Raw genomic sequence first — 14,931 nt, 5'->3', positions numbered from 1 at the left:
TTTGAAGGGTTAGACAACAGGATAAAAGAGGTGAAGAATGGGTTAACGGGGTTGGAAAATAGAATGGCTGCCCAGGAGAACCAGATGGAAGGAATGAGGAATGGGTTAATGGGGTTGGAAAATACAATGGACGACAAATTGCGGGAAGTAGGGGAGCAATCCGCCCGGGAAATCAAACGGATGGGGAACCAGATAGAGGAGGTGAAAGTCGGGTTAGAAGGTAAATTGGATGCTCAGAGGGATGAATTAGAACAAATGAGGGTGGCATCTACCAAAGAGATGGAGGAAATAAGACAAGGTGTAAGCGAAGAGGTCTCGGGGGTACGCGAGGAGGTAAAGCGAGGTGAGAAGCGTATGGAGAAAGAGGTGAGGAATAATACGGCTAGGTTACAAGGGGGCATAGAGGACCTGACGCAGGAGGTGGAACAGCTGACGGTGGGACAGACGGAGTTAGTGGAGCAGGTACAAAGGAACACTGCGGTACTAGGAGGGTTAAAGGCGACACAAAAGGAACTAAAAGACGACTTGATAGCGACGAAGAGGGAATGTCAGATGGTACGTGAGGGACTGCCAACGAGGTTGGACGAGGTGACAGAAGCAATGGAGACAAAGGACCGGGAGGTGAGGACGCACATAGAAACGGTTAAGGTGGCGTTAGAGGAAGAGATTGAGGAGACGCACCGGGAAATAAAAGAGGTGAAGCAAAAGTTAGAGGAAGTGGAAGAGGGGGTGAGTGAAATTAAGAAGAGACGGAGGGAAACAAAAAAAGAGATAAAGGAGGAGGTGATGGATTATGTACAAGGTCTGTGCTCAACTCATAATGATGTACTTGCTGACCAAATAAAAAGTTTGCAGGTGGCGAAGGAGGTGCGAAGACGAGGTGCCAAGGTGAGTGGCGATATATTCGGAAATGTATATGATGTGAGGGGAGCTTCAGTCGGCTTGGGGGTTGATTTGGATCCGGGTGTTCGTGAGAGGCCGCGGGTGAAGTGTGCGACAGGTACGGAGTGCAAAAGAGGAGGTGTGCGAGAATGTCCGACCATGGGGTGTGTGAGGAAAAAGTGCGCGCCGAGGAGTGAGTGTGCTGTCAAGAGTGAGTTGATCGTAGCGCGTGTGCGGGGGGGCACATGGAAGCGCGCAGTGGGGAGTGTTCCAGAGGATGTAACGAGAGAATGCACACCTGTGGTGAGTGTTACGGAGGGTGTAACGGGAGAGTGTGCGCAAGAGGATGCGCGAGAAAGGTGTGTAACGGACGGGTGCATGAGGGAAGAGTGCGCTGTCAAGAGTAAGGGAGAATGCACACCTGTGGTGAGTGTTACGGAGGATGTAACGGGAGAGAGTGCGCAAGAGGATGCGCGAGAAAGGTGTGTAACGGACGGGTGCATAAGGACAGAGTGCGCAGTCAAGAGTAAGGGTGAATGCGCGACCGAGTGTGGTGGTAAAAGTAGTGAGAGTGACATGGAGCGTGAGTTGGTTGTGGCAGGTGAGAGAGGATGTACACCTGGAATGGAAGGATGCGCACCTGGAATGGTAGAGCGCGTATGGGAATGCACACTGGAGTTGGTAGTGAGGCACGTGGTTGGGTGTGCAAGTGAGAGCACACCTGTGGTTGTCACAGAGGAGGTGACCGAGAAGGGGGCGCGAAGAGGTGTGTTGGTGAGGTGTGCGAACGACGAGTGTGTGCAAAGGTGTGCGGTGGTCAGGTGTGTGACAAAGTCTGTAAGCGGACTGAGTGTACCTGGGTGTGTCAGGGAAGGTGCAATGACAAAAAGCATGGAGACGGCTGGATGTATGAGCAAGGAACGGGCTGCGGGGTGTGAGCATGCAAGTGGAGCATCGACGGTAACCGGGTTAGCGGTTAGAGCGACGTATAGCCGAATCGGGCCCTCGGTGCGCGCCGGGCAGCTTTGCGTGCCGCGGGGATCCGCGGCGGTTTCGAAAGAACCGCCGTGCGGGATCCACGCCGGGCCGCGCTTTGAACGGCCGCGTCCGTGCTCCACTAGGCGGAGCGGGCGGCCCGGTAGGAAGGGTCGTCATGGCGACCCCTTTTTGTTGAGGCGTTCCGGCAGGTCGAAATCGGGTCATTGGACGGCTCTGTGCCGAGATGGTGCGTGGGATCTCGGCCCGGGTAAGCCCTCGTCCCTGCACCGAATGCCGGACGTATCCAACCGCCGGCACCAAGCAACCCGCATTCATTGCTCGGCTGTGCGAAGCCGGGCTGTAGAAGTGAATTGGTGCACCAAGAGGCTCAAGTGAGTAGACTGTGATGATGAGGATAGTGTTTTGGACCCGAAATTAGAAAAAAGCAAAATTTGATGATTGGCAAAGGATTGGCAGAGTGATGATTGGCAGATGATTGGTAGTGATTGGCAAATTTTTAATTGGCTGGAATTTGGTGTGCAAAATTGGTAGTGAGAGATACCCGATGTGGTGGGATGGCAACTCTGCCATCTCTCACAGCGGGGGCAAAGGAGCACTAGTTTTATGGGGTTTGGCAGTGAAAACTAGCCCGGGAGGGTTATGATATTGTATGTAGGGACCTAGAAGATGACCTTAGGTAACGTTAAGGTTAGGTAGTGACAATGATACCTGTAGTGGGGACGCAGGTAGGTTAGTGTGGATGATAATGACGTGGTATGTGCTTAGTTTAAAGGGAAGATGGGGAGCACTAAGTTAGCAGGGCAACAGGTAGTTCAGATGATGCCGTGTGAGTGTTGGTGCGTTGTGGGTGCTTTCATGGTGCATCGATGCAGGGCAGACTGTCTCCCCCCCCCCCCAAAAGAACGATCACAGGTCCTGGGTTAGTATTGTAAATAAAAGCAGAGCCATTGTAAATAATGCGCCCCCACCGTAAATGTATAGTTTGAAGACCATTCCGCAATTCGGTTAGCTGTGGGCGTGAATCTGTTAGGCAGGGTACAATGGAGCAGCGGGACATATTTATTTATGTTTTAAAACTGTCGCACTCAGGGTCAGGTTAAATGTAGAGGGAACTACACCTACGTGCCACACTAAAAGCTAAAGTAATAGGCCCGGGACGTGCCTAAGAGGAGGAGGGTGCAGTGTTGTGGATATGAGAATGTTGTTTTTTTATTATTGTTGTGTAATGAATTGTTGTAAAATGTCACCCTCCTTCCTGCATTTGTTGTTGTATAAAGGTCAAAGGGCGTTCCCGTAGTTAATTCCATAAAACATACACGAAGGACACCATATATCCCGGTTCGGTAGTTATATCCTTATTATGTGTATTAGTGTAAGGCCTTGTCTTCCATTAATTTGACACTCCATTGCACTGCATTAAATAAAGTAGATCCCTCCGACATGGCATCTTCAAAGTGCCAGGTTTGCCAGGTTTGCTGCAATTGCCAACTGCATTTGGGCGGCTTTCTTCATTCGCCATTGCTGCCCTTTGGCTGGGGCTAGCTCGAATCGCCCCAAACCCACCATTGGCCACGAGGTAAGGTCGGGGAAGAAGGGCGTGTCTCCACCTCGTCATAGAGGGGAGGAGTGAACCAGCCCTTGCCGACCAACCCAGAACGAGGGGTTGGCTTTAGAGGGCGGAGAGAGAACGTTTGGGGGAGGTTCGCAAAAGGGTCAAGGGTGGGGCTTATATAACCCGAGGAAGACGCCCCCAGAAGAGTCGAGGAGGGAGGAGATCAGGTCACAGACAAGCCTGAAGGGAGTCCTGCGAGTTTGTGAGAGAGAGAGAGAGAGAGAGAGAGAACCCGTCACGCCAGACACCCCACCTGCGGCGTTGGCTCCACCAAGCAGCTCCGACCCGTTACCCCGTGCACACGACAGGATCGGTGGCATCGGCGGCCGTCGAGGTCCAGCCCGACGTCCCATCCGGGATCGAGCTCCAGCCAGCTCCGTGCCTTCCTCCCCCTCCAGCCACCCACCTCCTTCCAGCCAATCCACTCTGCAATTCCCCGTGTGAGTCCGTCTTTGTTTGTTCTGTCCAGGGTATTAATTAAGCCTGTTTAGATAAGCTAGCGATTTTCACTGTGTCTCTTTGATTTCTTCTGTAAATTATTTTATTATCCTTCCTTCTCCTTGGTTACTTTTGGTTGTAAATAGCAAATAAATTCTATTCGTATTCCCTACTTCTGTCTTCCTCTTGTTCACATCCGTGTCGCCTTTGTCTTTTCCCCATTGAATATCTGTGGCACGATTTGGCCCACGTTTAAGGGATCGGGTCTAGTCATTGTAAAAACAGTTCGGGCCGCGGCGCCATCCGCTCGGCAAATTAACATCTTATCCGCGGTCCATAACAGTATGATATGCTGTGATATGTCAATTAAATAACATATTCAAAATGGCTGTCAGCCTTTCTTAAAAATCCATAAGTTAGGTTCTACAATGCTTAACTGAATGATTTATGTGGGCCGTCATATGTTTTGAGGCTAAGAAATACAATAGTTATTTCATTGTTGAACTCGCATTCGCCTCTAAGCTGTCTAACCTGGATTTGAATACCGACCCAAGTATAAACGGTCATCCCGATGTTTCATCAATGAGTGTGCCACCCCTCGGATGGATGTCAAACAGGCGTCCTGTCTGCCAGCATTCGTTGGTGGAAGTTAAAGATCCCACAGTGTCCTTTGTGAAGAGTAGGCGAGCTATCGCTGGCACCCTAAACAAATTACAAATTGCTGCCCTAACCAGCAGGGGGCACTGCATCAGCAGCACAGTCGTGTTCCCAGCAATGGTGCATACCAGCAGCCACAGGCTGCACATGAAACAATGATGATTAATTGCTACACTCAGATATAGGCCTACATATTTTATTGGTCCAGGAGTGCAGGTATACCATATCTACTATGACCCATCTGCCCCTCTCTTTCGTTTTATGAAGAGTGTGCTTCCCTCCACTCCTTCCCCCTAACATAGTTTTATGAAGGGTGTGATGTATTAGAGCACTTAGTGTTTGGACTCAGGTCCATACACGATTTGAAAGGAGCAACATTGAAGGGCGCCAGCTTACCAGATGATGAAGTCATAATGACATCATACAAGACAGACCCTTCCGGCAATCCAATTTTTTTGGAGTATGACTTGTTTGAAATCTGAAAGCCCATGTTGTGCTCCGTTGAAATTTTTTTGGTGATTTTGTCCATCGTGTCACGATCCAATCATTAAGCCACTTCACTAAAGAGGGAAGTGATTCAAATAAGATAATGTAGAAAACAGCTCGACAAAAAACGAAGTTAACGAAATAAAGACATTTCAACAGCGCACACACACAAGCTGGAGCAGCTGGCTGCCTTCAGGCATTAGATGAAAAGGCCATTTTTTTTTTTTTTTAAATTTAAATTTTTTATTTTATTTTATATATACAAGCCATCATATATACAAGCAAATTCAAGAGGACGAGTCAATTCAGTCTTTGGAAAGGATGCAAGAATGGTTCATTTTAACTCGGGCTACAAAACCTCAATTGCCTTTACTACCGACTTCATATGGCAAGAAAGTTCCAGGATAGAGCACATAAACCTATTGCTGATATTTAAACATTTGTTTTGAGATGGTGTTGCTGTTGTGGTTATTGTTGGTGGTCGATTTTTAAAATGTGCACCCATTGGTTGAACAGCTGCCGAAACCCACCCACATTTGTCGCTCGACTCCACCCACCATGGCAACCAGACAAAATAATATTGCCGCCATCTTGCTTTTCTGGTGAGCCCAAGACGTCAGGCCTGTAGGCCTCTGCTGATTATACACTGCCCGGGTTTGTTGCGCCAGATTTCCATTGGTTGCGTTTGGGTCGAGTGTTACTCACGACGAGGGACCCCGAAAAATCCAATCGATGCCGAATAAAAATTATTAGTAAGGTTTAATAAAGCCTGCCGCCTGTACGCATGGTACATGGGTCCATAAAAACATAGCATTACGTGATTTTTGAACAGCCCCATGTTGGGGTTAAACAATCGGTGACCGTGTGATGAATCAGCTCGGACTGGTATAACCGTGGGGAGGGTGACATGGATAAGAGATGTTGAGTTAATTTTTTAATAGCGCATTAAATGCGCGGTTCCCAATCAGCCTGTCTCGTCGCAGGTTGTGACCAAAGTGCCGCATTGTTGTTAATTAAATAATCATGAATCACTCATTCAATTATTCAAAGTTGAACTTTCTACCAGATGATGAAGTCATAATGGCGTCATACGAACTAAGTTAACTAAATAGAGACTCGTTTGGAGCACTTAGTGTTTGGAGCACCCCTTATGGTGGGTAAACAGCTCGTATTCATATTTGATGAACAGAGTTACAACCACGGTTTGTTACAAACACATTCAAACTAAAAGTAAAAAACAAAAAAATTTACATGAGTGTCCGACAGGATGGTGCAGAGGTCGGACATTTAGGACTTTGACATGTCGAGTCTTGGGTTCGATTCTCGACCCCGATGTAAACTATCAGACCTGCCCTTCACAGACGGGGCATTTCATAAATGAGTGCACCATCCCTTGGATGGACTGAAGATGGGGACCCGATCTGCTCGCATTAGATGGCAGATGGCAAACGTCCCATGATGACTTTTGACAAAGAAGAGGTGAGTTATCACCGGCACCCTCAACGAGCTCCAAATGTCTGCTCTGAACCTACAGAGCTGACCTCACGGTCGTGATGCAAAGCAGCAGATACGTGCTGCACATGAATGAATGAATTGACCTCCAGGAGGGTCGGGGTCGTGATAGTTCAGAAATAACGTGTGGCCTTGAATAAAAGGCACATGAAGCCAAATTGTGAAGGAGTTTTCAGACACACAGACAAACACAAGCACACCAGTAACCCACTTCCGATGAAACTTCCGAAATCCTGGCTCGCTGTTCACCTCCACTCATCTGTTCCTCTTTTCTCTCGCCTGTAGAATCAATTTCCCCAGTCTGATAAATGTCATTCCTCCCTCCAGGATTTCAAGATGATCGATCACCCCCACAACCACCACCTCAGAACACCACCTCCCCTTCCATCCATACTCATCTTTTCTGCCCTCATTACCATCCCCCAAGTGCTCCATTTCCTTCCAAGTCATTGCGTTTTCCTCTCTCCCTTGTTCCTTATTTTGTTCCATTTCTGTTTACCGATCCCCTTTTTATTGCTGTGTTTGAGCTTGTATCCAGCTTGTTCACCCTCTGTCTTCCTCACCGTCCCATTGATCTTATTCCTCCCCACTGCCCATTCTTCCTACATGTCCCTATACTGTGTCCATCTACAATGCTGTTGGTATTTTCTCACTTTCCACAATGTTCTTCTTGTACTGTTATGTTCCAGTCTTGTATTTATATCCTGTATTCTAGCTCTTCCATGAGCCTCAACCTTATAGGCAAAAAATGAAATAAAAACACACACACAAACACACGGGACACATGCGGGACACACACAGGGGACACACACACAGGGGACACACACACGGGACACACACACGGGACACACACACACGGGACACACACACACGGGACACACACACGGGACACACACACGGGACACACACACGGGACACACACACGGGACACACACATGGGACACATATGATATATACACACACCATTTTGTTTGTGGCCCATTTGCTCTGTAGTTGAGATCATATCCTCAAACCTTTGTTTAAGTAACTTGATGAACCTCCCATAAACTACATTCAGCTCTTATTATAAGTATCATAAACAGTTGTTAAAATTTGACCGTAAAAAAAGAACAATAATCGCATTCATCTGGAAAAGGACGCCAAAAACAGCGTCTTCAAGTAGTGGTAAGAATCTATATAATAATACCGTAAGGACTCGACTTTGTTATCCCTTTTACGCCGCACCCAGTGACCCGATGCCCACGGCACTAATGGATTTACGATCTACGAACCGCGCTCTGTTTATCACGTACAGACATACTCCAAAAATCTGAATTAGCCGACGTTGGGGCCCAAAAGCGTCCGATTAACGGCCGATACGACGCCATCTTACGACGCCATCGTATTGGCGTCTGCTGGGCGAAGGCGAAGCGAGCCGTCCGCTGATTGGACAGTCGAGTGGTGTGAACATGGGTGGTGTGAACCAAATGGTCTTTTTATTCCCTTGAACATTTGAAATTAGGATATATAAGGAAACGTCTTTATCGTCATTTTAATAAAGTTAAATGGAGTGACGTTGCGATACTCGGGGTGCGTTGCATAAATCCTCGTAACTCAGAGAGGTGTAGCAGGTGGCGAGACGTAAGGAAGCTTAAAGATAACGAGCTGAAAACAGACGAACGATATCCCTTCCGTGGATGTTCCACGGGTTTCATGTCTTTATCGTCATTTTAATAAAGTTAAATGGAGTGACGTTGCGATCAGTGAGTTGTATACGAAGAGATAAAAGGATGGCATTGACTTTGAGACGGTACGTGATAGTTGGCTGCGGCTGGCTGATGCCACGTTTTTTTTTTCTAAGTGCCATGGATGCTGATGGACATAATAAAGGTATCGGCTGATCTCTCATCGTAATATTACCCGATGGAAATGAACTGTTTCTTTGTTTGTCATTTCCTGTGCAATAATGTCAAATTGATAAGTCAGACATCCTTTTGTATTGACAGCTGCTCTCCTTTTCGATGGCATCGTCTATTGATATGCATGTTCTTCTTTCATATAATTTTACACATTCACAATCAGTATTTCAATTCTTGCAGACATTGGAAAGGAAGTTGACTCACAGGCCAACTCTCTGGCTCAATCACAGGCCGACGCACAGGCGATGTAATTGTGAGTAGCATTTTTGCACAAGTGAAAATTGATCTTTCTTCCTAACTCTTACTCGGACAAGCAAATCCCCTGTGCCATCCATAATGGTACACTCTATCCATACACCACATCCTCCCTTCCGTGGATGTTCCACGGGTTTCGGCTAGTTATTTATAATGAAGGTGACTTTTGGACTAACTTCACTTTTATTTTCCTCACAGGAGTGAATCTCATGGAACAGCAATAAAACTCAGTGGGACAAACATCAAGGGAATGAATGAACAGGAAAAAAGGAGAGGGATGAAATGAATGACAGGAGGAAACATTGAAACAAGCAAGTAACTAGATGGTATTCATAGAATACTTACCCTGCACAGTCAGCTTGGTGTGAGCCAACTCTTGTGTGTTTGAACGTTTTTTTTTTCTTTGATCCAATATGGCTGCCAGACCGCATGAGCGATGACATCATACATTTATCTATCTATAATTCCAGTAATCTCTGTACGTCTGTACGTTTGTACGTCTGTTTGTCTGTGACCGCTGTTTCTCGACAACCACGGGTCCGATATACTTTTAACTTGCCAGGTATATTGCTGGGGACCCGAGGATGTGCCTTTTCAAGGTTTCATATTAATCGGACAATTACTTACCGAGCTATGTCCAAAAAACGATTCAACCAATCAGAGAGCAGCGAACTATCGCGTGTGCCGAACGTGGCGGACACACTCTGCCTCGGATGGCACATTTGAGAGCGTATTCATTTATTTCACGTTTGCAAACTATGTTGGCGTTAAACTATGTTTTAAAACTAATAAAAACGAATTTGCGATTCATTCGCTTTCCTGCGCGTTTGTGCACGCGATGACGATTTCTTTACCAAACTCCGGAAGCCGTTCGCTTTGGACCAAACCATTGCATGTAAATAGAGGGGGGGGGATTGTCACCACTCGCAAGCCGTTCGCTTTGGACCAAACCATTTCATGTAAATAGAGGGGGGGGATATAATTTTAGATATATATATAGTACGGGCATGCCCTAGTTTTCTCAAATATAATTGTTGCATAGATCATGCTCAATAAATTTCAAACTGATCAGACTAAGCGTTGTCCCTGTCGAATTATGACGTCATAATTATGGCACCAATGATGTCATCATTAACAACACCTATTCCCCATATGGAGTTCTTTACAATGAGCCACATTTCAATTTTTTACATAGAGCGGTTTTGGAGATATAGAGGTGCAACGTTTTTTGATTTTTCCAAGATGGCGCCTGTACCACATGACCTATGACATCATGATTATCATTAAAATATTCTACAGGAGTAGGTGCTCCTATAGTGAAACTTTAGTGCCCATCAGACCAACAGTTGCTGACAAAAAAAAATCATAATGATCGGATAAGTGTTGTACTTGTGGAATTACGACGTCATAACGAAGGCACCGATGAGATCATTAACATATCTTATTCCCCATGGGGATTAGTTAACAATGAGCCATGTTTCAATTTTTTTCCATGGAGCGGTTTCAGAGATATAGCGGTGTAACGTTTTTCCAAGATGGTGTCCATACCACGTGACCTATGACGTCATAATTATGAATTAAAAACAATTCAACAGGTGGAGGCACTCCTATGGTAAAATTTTGTGTCAATCGGACCAACGGATGCCGAGAAAATTAATTCTAAAAATGCAGACACGTACGTACGCATCCGAATGCCTAACCCTGCTTTTCGCTTCGTGAGCACATGGTAAAGATGGTTTGGGTTAGGAAAGGTTAATGGGGATAATGAAGATCATGGGGCAGAATTGCAGATGACAAGAGGTGGTGCTGCATTGCTTGCTTCAATTCATGGAGGGAAGAGATAGACACAACAGCCTCTGGAAGATGCTTCCGTAGATGAGAGAAGTGAGAAGTAAAAGAGTTGAGGAGTGCGACAGCCTGGATTTTGAAGTTTAACCAGGAGGCAGTTACTGGAACAATGCGTGCATTCTGGAGTTGATAAGGAGGTTTGAAGGACAGAGCAGAGGGACCAAATTCGAGAACAGACGTTAGAAAACACAGAGACCACCCATCTGCCTGCGATGTGAGAGAAACAGACCCTGTGCTTTGGCCTCATCACCAGAGATTCCAATAATTTTGAGAACTTCAGATTTCACAGAATCCAGGAGAGCGAAATGTGATGCTGGTGCACCAGCCCATCGTGGATGGCAGTACTCCATTGAGCTACAGACAAAGGCCTTGTCGACTGTGAGTAGCTCTGATTTTCCAAAGAAAGACTTGGATCGATGGAGGATGCCCAGTCTGCAGCTGGCTTCAGAGACCAGCTTGGAAATGTGGTTGGTCCAGGAAAGGTCATAGCTGATGGTGAGGCCTATAGGCTCAAGATACTGAACCTCTTAGCCTCCAGTGGATGATCAAATAAATAGATAAGTGGGTTTGTTTGATAATCCTTCCGAAGTGAGAGGGTCAGGGTATGAGGTTTTCCAGGATTGAAGGCCATGTTCCATTTATCAGATGAGAGTCTAATAATTTCCAGATCAGCAGAGAAAGACGCAGCAGCTGTCTGCCTAGCAGAGGGATCATACAATGTTGAGTCATCTGCAAAAAGGAAAAGAGGCTTTTACTGAGCATTGGAGAGGTCATTTATATAGATGAGGAACAAGACGGTGCCCAAAACATTGCTTTGGGAGAACTCCAGCCTCCACTTGGGGAGGGCACCAGTGGGTTCCATTGTTGGCAACATATTGGCTGCATGAGGGGAGAAAGTCAGAAATCCAGGAATGAACGTCCAGAGGATCGGTCCTCACCTCTTGTTTGAGACTGAGGGCCTCAAGCCATTGCTGAGAGGAGCAGAAGCATGTCCAGAGTTGAGTGACCAGGACAGAATCCAAACTGATGGTAAAAGATCAGAATGTTTGAAACCAAGAAAGACGACATCAGAATCGATGATGGATTCCATGACCTTTCTTGTAATTGGAAGCAAGCTCACTGGCCTATAGTTGGTAGGGTCTGTTTCTGCACCCTTCTTGTGGATGGGAATGTTTGCAGACATCCCTGCAGAGGCGAGGTGGCTAAGGAGAAGTACAGACCAAATATGGCTGACAGAGGGGAAGCAAGAACTATTTATTCTTCATGCAACACCTACAAACCACAACCCACAGTTGGCTACAGTTTATGAACCTATATATGAGTGGATATTAACTGGAATCAGAATGGAAAACCAGAAAGACAAGAACAAGCTTGTTTACTTGTGAAAATGACAAATCTCACACTCTTACTACGAAAAGACCGAATGGACAACCCTCCCATCCACTTTCTGAATAATCCTCTCCAAGAAGTTCTGTCACTCAAGCTTTTGGGTCTCACTATCTGCCATGATCTTTCCTGGGAAAACCACATTTCAAATCTGGCCTCCAAAGCCAGTCGCCGACTCGGCATCCTCCGTCGTGCGGTCCTTCCTTGGCACACCTGAGCTCCTCACCACATACAAGGCTTTCATCCGCAGCTCAATGGAATACTGCTTTCCCCTCTGGGCTGGTGCTCGTGCCTCGCACCTAGTTCGTCCTCATGATGTTGAAACCAAAGCGTTCAGAATCATTGGAATCTCCCGTGATGAAGCTAACTCCAAGGGCCTCTCACTCACTCACCGCAGGCAGGTTGGTGGTCTTTCCGTCTTCTACCGACTCCTCTCTTGCCCCCCTCCCCCCCCCCCCCCCCCCAGCTCTGTCTGGGCTCTGTCCTGCAAATATTCCTGCAGGTCGCACAAGATCTGCCTGCAACCCTCTTATGGTTAAACTGCCAAAATCAAGACTCTCTGCTCACCTTCACTCCTTCATTCCTCTTTTCTCCCGTCTCTGGAATAAACTCCCTCACTCTCTTCAATCCCACTTCACCCTCCAGGTCTTTAAAACAGCTGTTCACCACCATCTCCTATCTTCCCCCATCCAAAACCTTGATCTTTTCTACCGCCGCTAATTTCACCCCAATTCCACTTTTTGGAAATACTAACTTCTGTCCTGGAAGTCCTTGGTGTCCTTGTGTTTTATACTTCTACCACCCCCCCCCCCCTTCCCACGCCTCCTCCCCCCAAGCCCTCTCCCTCCCACACATCTCCCTGCTCTCAAATGTTGTGTTTGTGTGCTTCCCCTTCTCTCCCCATCTTGTCTTCCGCTCCCTCTTTTTATATATTTTGTTTTTCTGGTTGATTTGTTTGTGAAGTAAATGTCAGCTCTTTCACGAGCCTCGATTCAGTATACAAAAATTGTCTACGTACCAAGAAACGAAGCATCAAAAGAAATAAAAATCAGCTTCATGCATAAAGCTATGGCTGCCATAAGGGACACCCACGTACTCCTTTTGAGGACATTCGTCATTACAAAGCCCGGGTGTCAGTTGGAGAAACAAAGGAGGAATTGACACAAGAAGAGAAAACAAAAAACAGGCCCTCAAGGAATGGAGGACAGAGGGAAGAATATGGTGGCCGCTGGTTGCTCGGTTTTTATGCACTTTTTTCTGCAATTCAAACAGTGAAAGCATACATCTGCTACTAGAGAAAATATGCAGCATGCCAAGCATCATGAGCACTGAACCATCTGCTGCCTTCAATCAGCACAGAAAGAACAAATAGAACAAAAAAGAATCAGGAGGAAAAAGGCAAACCTTTCATTTAAGATTGACAGAAGGAAACCTACGCCATCCAATAAGTCATGTTTATTTCCCATTTCAGATCAAAGGATCCATTTCACTGTCAATGTTGGGGATTCATTTGGTTAAAGCAAGGCCACAAAGGACAGTATTGAGTGAGGTGATTGAAACTAAATGCGGAGGAAGACCAACGAGTAGTGGCACCAAGATCAGAGAATGGTGGTACTTACATCAGTGTCTGCCCCTTTGTCTGCGCCCGGGCAACAGAATGTCACGAATTCGTGGCATCTCTTGTGGACCACAAAGCTGCAGACTGCAGGGAGGAAATGAAGAGGTTCAGTCTTCTTCACCATTTCAAACATAGTCACATGTGCAGCACAAGGTAAAGCAGCAATTGATTTCCCTTTTATAAGCAGAAACAAATCTGAAAATTAGAAAGTATCTGAAAACGCAAAGCCTGTCTGTGCCCGCTTTTGCACTTAGACTTCTTCTTCTTCAATATGTTAAACATGATGAAACAGATCAAAAAAATACAAAAATTAATTGACGATTTTATGCAACCTCGACATTTAGATCTAAAAAAATAAAAACAATCTGCTTGTACCTTTTGATTGGTGAACCAATTCAGTGACCCAATATGCAGATTCTTAAAATTACAGGTCAATCGGATGAAAATTTATGATTTTATGTGATGCCTTTTGTTTTATATGGCCTTTTGATCAAATTATTGATTTGACTTCTCCATATTCCCATAATAAAGCTTTGTTGAAAAGTTGATCACAAAAGCTCGAATGGTAATAAAGTTATGGCTCGTACGGACAGACACACAGAGAGACAGAAGCGATTGCAAAACCCCGTCTCTCTCTCTAACTAGAACTGCGAACTAGAAAAATCACCAGTTCAGTCAAAGAGCGAAGCAGAGATACAGCTGCATGGATTGGAAAAATGACAGATGAAAAGGGGGCAAAATATAATATTGGACAAGAACGTACTTGGTTGAAATATCCATGGAATTGAAGATGTCGGCATTGATCGGGTTAGCGGGATAGCTCACAGGTATGCGCACCCTCCTCCGAGCCATCTAGCCTGGGTTTAAATCTCCATCTCACTATATACTGCCATCGTGGTGTTTCACAAACAGGGCAATTCATCATTGTACACGCCATCCCTCGGAAGGATGTTCAGCTGGAGGGTCCGCATGCCAGGATTGGCCATTGGTGGACATTAAAGATCTCAGTGTCTCGCATGAAGAATAGGCGATCTATCACCGGCACCCTAAAAAAATTACAAATCCTGCTCTAAATGACTGCTGGGAAGGCAATGGCAAACCACCCAGCACAACCCTTCCTAAAGGACTGTTTTGGCAGCCCCGATGCTCTGATAAATGCCAATAATCACCAATCATCATTATCATCATATGCACCATCCATACTCTCCATACTCTTGACAGATGAGCAACTTGAGATTTCTGTGCTTACTTCCTCGAAATCATCAAAAACACTCTTCAGAAGGCTCATTCTAACATTTTTCCAGCATCACAGTGCACATCACACATCGGAGGAAGTTTAC

The 14,931-nt window shown here is 46.0% G+C and overlaps 1 protein-coding gene across 1 annotated transcript in view; it reads right to left on the bottom strand.

The window, feature by feature from the left end:
• Positions 1-13,674, bottom strand: part of LOC137422332 (protein kinase C alpha type) — a 179,016-nt gene extending 165,342 nt beyond the window's left edge. Inside the window, exon 1 of the mRNA XM_078770250.1 lies at positions 13,593-13,674. The gene's annotated coding sequence lies outside the window, so the exon portion shown is untranslated. The remainder of the gene's footprint in view (positions 1-13,592) is intronic.
• Between the last annotated feature and the right edge of the window lie 1,257 nt (positions 13,675-14,931).

Source organism: Myxine glutinosa, chromosome 1 (assembly GCF_964187855.1).
Source record: "Myxine glutinosa chromosome 1, kmMyxGlut1.1, whole genome shotgun sequence".
NCBI classification, from domain to species: Eukaryota; Metazoa; Chordata; class Myxini; order Myxiniformes; family Myxinidae; genus Myxine; species Myxine glutinosa.
This window is presented reverse-complemented; position numbering and strand designations above follow the sequence as displayed.